Here is a 4,888-nt window from a genome sequence, read left to right as displayed (position 1 = left end):
CCTGCAGGCCGGCCAGACCCCGGGGAGCTGCCAGCCGTGTTCGCCGGCCCCGAGTTTGAGGCCGAGGAATTCGATGACTGGGAGGACGACTACGACTATCCCGAGGAGGCGCAGCGGCGCGGTGCCGGCTACCGGGGGGCATCCGTGGCCCTGGACGAAGCCAACAAGATATTTCTGAGAACGTCCAGCGCCGGAGAGGCGGCCGCGGACGGCGGTTTTCAGATGCATTACGAGAAGACCCCGTTTGATCAGTTGGCTTTTATCGAAGAGCTCTTTTCACTGATGGTTGTCAATCGTCTGACCGAAGAGCTCGGCTGTGATGAGATTATTGACAAAGATTAGTCAAATGCGGTGAAAGAGGAGGAAGCCACTTGAGGAGACACCCAGCATTCCACTGTCTCTTGGGTTTATTCCAAATGGTTCCGTGCCAATGAAAAACTTCATCTTCAAAAAAAATTTTTTTTTTGGTTTTGTTTTTCAGAATAGAATAGGGCAGTGACTGCACAGTTGTGAAAAAGAAAAAAAAAGCTGTTAAAGGAAAAAGGATCTTAGGACTGTTGAAACCGGTTTATCCTGAAACACCTATGGCTTTGACTTCGCGATTGATCCAGATTGTCTTCTTTGCATTGGGAAAAATTACTTCCACAGCCACAGTGAGGAATGCTTTTGCAAGAATGCATCGTGACCAAGACACACTGCCAGCCAGTGCAAGAGCCCGCTGATGCTAATTACGTGAGAAAAAGTAATGTATCCAACGTGGACACCAGATGTCCTTTGAGTTTATTGGACAGAAAGCCTATTGAGAAAACTTTGAAGATTCCACTTTGTGATCTGTTCAAGCTGTAGGTAGCAAAGGCTAAATTTTTTGTGTATAATAATAAGGTGAATATTCTTAGTATCCCAGAAGTATAAGCAAACCCCAGAAGAAATATGTATCATGTGTACTACATCTTAACATGTTTCCAAGGGCATCTGAAATTTTATTTGTACATGTATCTTGATCATTTATAAAGCTATTGTGATCTGTAATTCAAGAAAATTCATTATCTTGACCATTATTTTTAAAAGTAAAAAATGAAGAAATTCTCAGTAAATTTTTCAAATTCAGACATTAAAATGTATGTGAAAGTATAAAAACTATTTCTAATACCTTCCTATCCTAGAGGAATTTTGTTTTACCTTTAACTTTACAGGGAAAAGACTGGTGGGACTTCATCATGAAAGAACTGTTAAGTGAAAATTGTCAAGTAAAAGAAAGGCCCTACATTTAAAAAAGACTTTATGGACAGTTATGCCATCAACCTCTAAAGGTTTCAAACCTATCCAGAAATGTCTGAAGTTTCCCTCTGTCTCCTCCTCTAATTAAGCTTGTCATTGGTTATGCACCAGCATTTGAGATAATAAAATTTCTTGTTCTGTGTATTTTGTTTGACTAATAATTAGTATGCATACACACTTTATATACTGTTTTTACTGTATTCTATATCATTGCATTATTGCAGCCACTTATGATTTAAATTTAACCACTGCAAGGGAAAGTGTTCCAGCTTCAAATATGTGATTTGCAAATTAATTTGGGGAAACTAAATTTAGTAAATTCCTATAAGAGAATGTGCCAACCTGGGAAAACCTGCCCTATAGGTGAGCACGTTACTGTGGTTATTTTATTAAGGTTCTGAAGTTCTATGATAATTCTGTCAGAAGGCTGTGGCCAGTGAAACAGTGTATCGGCAGGTCTTATGACCAATAAAGAGATACTAGATGTTCCTGCTCCATTATGGCAATAAAAGACACATCTAATACAACATGACAGCTCGGGGCCGTAGGGAGGGGGGTGGTTTTCTGTAAAACATGGGGGCTGACAAGGATGATGATAATAACACTAGCTTGGTGGGCAGGAAGAGAGAGATGGGGAAAAAACTTCAACTTCTTAATCCTGCCTCCTGCATGCCTCACTTTCACTGCATTTTCAGACAGCTCATAGCTGCAGTTAGGTGAGTCTGTGGGTAAGTAATCAATTGCCTGTGTGATGTGAATGAACGGTACTGGGAGGGGGGGAGGGGGAGGATGCCAATACGCGATAGGAAATAGACACAGAAAAAAACAGGTTCACGAACCCAGAGATGTGATTCTATTTCTCTGGGACTGACTGGGGAGCAAGAGGAGGGGGAGGGAAAACCAATCCCTGTTGGGTTTGAAGGCTTGTTTGGGGGAGAAAGACCTGCATTCTGCAACTGACTCCTAATGGTTGTCTGTTGGTCTTAAACATAGGCAGTGAACTGAGAGACCACTGAAATTAATACTTGTTACTTTACTGAAGGTATAAAATGTTACCATTTTTAACACCCCTGTTAGGAGTGTAAAATCACTTGTATTTCTATCATAAACCTTATCACAGACTGGACCCAACCCACCTGATTCAAATTTAAGCTCCACTACTTACTAGCTTTTTAAGTAGACAAATTACTTAATATTTCTGCCTCAGTCCTGAATTGAAAATAGGGATAATTATATATATATGATCTTCATTTAATGGAAACTAAAGAGATACATGGTAATAGAGATTAGGAAAAACAATATATCTTCATTTAATGGGTACTAAAGAAAGGATTCTGGGAAAATTCTGGTCCTGGTTTTGTGTGGGGAGAGAGGGAATTTAAGCTTATGAGTATGTAGTGTGAGATTTGGGGAGCATTTTCTGCATCTGTTCATAAACATTACAAATGCTTGCTTAAATCAGATATCCCACATTGGCTGCCCTAGGGACAGATCTGTTTTGTTTGGCTCATACTTATAATTTTAATTTCTTAATTAAAGACCAATACTTCATACTCGAGAGAGCAGTAAAACTCCCAGGTTTCTATCTTTTTTCTTCTTCTTCTTCAAAATTAGGAGATCTGGCAGTCCTTGACCTACAGTGACATGGAGAAAGCACCTACTCACCTTTACATAGGGAAGGTATTCTGTTTGCCATGTCCCCCAGTGTTGTCTCTCTAACAGGAGTCCAAGTGGCACTCACTGTTTATTGTGCTTGCACCACTTAAAAAATTTTTTTAAATATATTTTTATTGATTTCAGAGAGGAAGGGAGAGGGAGAGATAGAAACATCAATGATGAGAGAGCATCATTGATTTGCTGCCTCCTGCACACTCCCTACTGGGGATGGAGCCTGCAACCTGGGCATGTGGCCTGACCTGGAATGGAACCCTGACCTCCTGTTTCATAGGTCGATGCTCAACCATTGAGCCGCACCGGCCTGGCACAACACTGGTTTTCCTTGTGCCTAAACACTGCATTACCTGCCTGGACTCTAAATATTTGAGACTAAAGAATGTCTCTATTTCCTGTTTGTTTGTTTTGAACCCTCCTTACCTCTTTATTACTCTTCTCAATTTCAGTAGCTGTTAGAGCTGGTGGTAGGAGATGTAAAAATGAATAAAGAAATACTAAGAATGGAAACTACTGAGACTGACATTTTTGCTTAAGGCCCTAAAATACTGTATATTAAAGTATGTCAATGAGGTCTGTTGTTAGAATTTTTAAAACAAGGAATATACAAAAACCATTTTTAAACCCTATGACTTGCTTTTCCAAAATATACTTTGCCATCCCAAAATATGGTAAGTTTTAAAAACTGCAAGCATTACGTGTTTAATATAGTTTTATTTCCTGCCTCTGAAGTTCTATGACACATTTTCTGGAAGTGAATGGCTAGTCATATTTTTAAAGTTTCAGTGGCTGAAAATAAATGTGAACCATCTGACCCATAAAAACTCTGTCATCTATGAATGTATCTGTAAACTTGAGCCTGTTTATGTTTTCAGTCCAAAGTATATCTTAGAAGTTAAGGGAGGGGGAAGGCATTAGTATATCTTTGTATTTATCTTAGAACTTCAAAGGGTAGCTTTTTAAAAGGAGAATGTAATTACAAAATCTTTTTCTCACGCTATATCCATAAGGTTGCTTCTTTGCTGCCTTCATGCCTGGAACATTTAAGTTGCCCTTTTGATGGAATGTATAAAGCTTCTCGAGTTTAAGCATCTGGAGTGAGGCACATCTTTTTGTACACTGCCCCCAAGCCATTTCCCCCAGGCCTGCAGAATAGTTCAAAATTATTTGAACGGTGGTGTATCAGTGAGATCCTAACTTTGGTCACCATTCCAGCACTGAGCTGAACACAACCCCAGTCCATGGCACCACTGCAGAAAAGACGTGGTTCACTCCCAAAGGTACCTCATTGCCGTAACCACTGATAGTGGAAGCTGCCCACGCCCATTGTCCCTACTTGGGTTCTGCCAGAAAGATGATGGGTGTGTGGCAGTATCATCGCTAATTGCAGTGGCCTGGGGAAAAAAAGGCAGTGGAGGATGAGGAAATGCTGAGAATAAACTAGAACCCCTGCAACCTTTTGGTGCATGGAACAATGTTCACCATTCCGGCCAGGGTGAAACTGCTTTTTCTTCAGGAAGGGTTGGTGGAGAGTAATAAATGACTGATTCAAAACTAGGTGTTGCCCAGCCGGTGTGGCTCAGTGGATTGGGTGCTGTCCCATGCACCAAGAGGTCACCAGTTCAATTCCCAGTCAGGGCACATGCCCGGTTTCGAGCTCTATCCCCAGGAGGGGGTGTGCAGGAAGCAGCCGATCGATGTTTTTCTCTCATCAATGTTTCTCTCTCTCCCTCTTTCTTTCTCTCTGTAAAAATCAATAAAAACATATTTAAAAATATAAAAAATAGGTGTTACCAAATGGTATTTTTTATATTCTTTGCACTTTGGTTCTCATTACAAAGCCAATTAGGTATGGGGCAAGTATGCAAGCAGTTAAATGCCCCAGTGATGGATTAGAAATGCTGTTCTAATTATTATTATGTATAAATCCTTGGCAGAT

At 40.5% G+C, this 4,888-nt stretch overlaps 1 protein-coding gene across 1 annotated transcript in view; it reads right to left on the bottom strand.

Moving 5' to 3' along the window:
• SHC4 (SHC (Src homology 2 domain containing) family, member 4) overlaps positions 1–4,888 on the bottom strand; it is a 115,560-nt gene that overhangs the window by 48,047 nt on the left and 62,625 nt on the right. The gene's annotated exons all lie outside the window — the stretch shown is intronic.

The sequence above is a fragment of the Myotis brandtii genome, unplaced genomic scaffold (assembly GCF_000412655.1).
Source record: "Myotis brandtii unplaced genomic scaffold, ASM41265v1 scaffold182, whole genome shotgun sequence".
In the NCBI taxonomy this organism is placed as follows: domain Eukaryota; kingdom Metazoa; phylum Chordata; class Mammalia; order Chiroptera; family Vespertilionidae; genus Myotis; species Myotis brandtii.
Note: the sequence above shows the minus strand (reverse complement) of the source record. Positions and strands in the feature narration are given on the sequence as shown.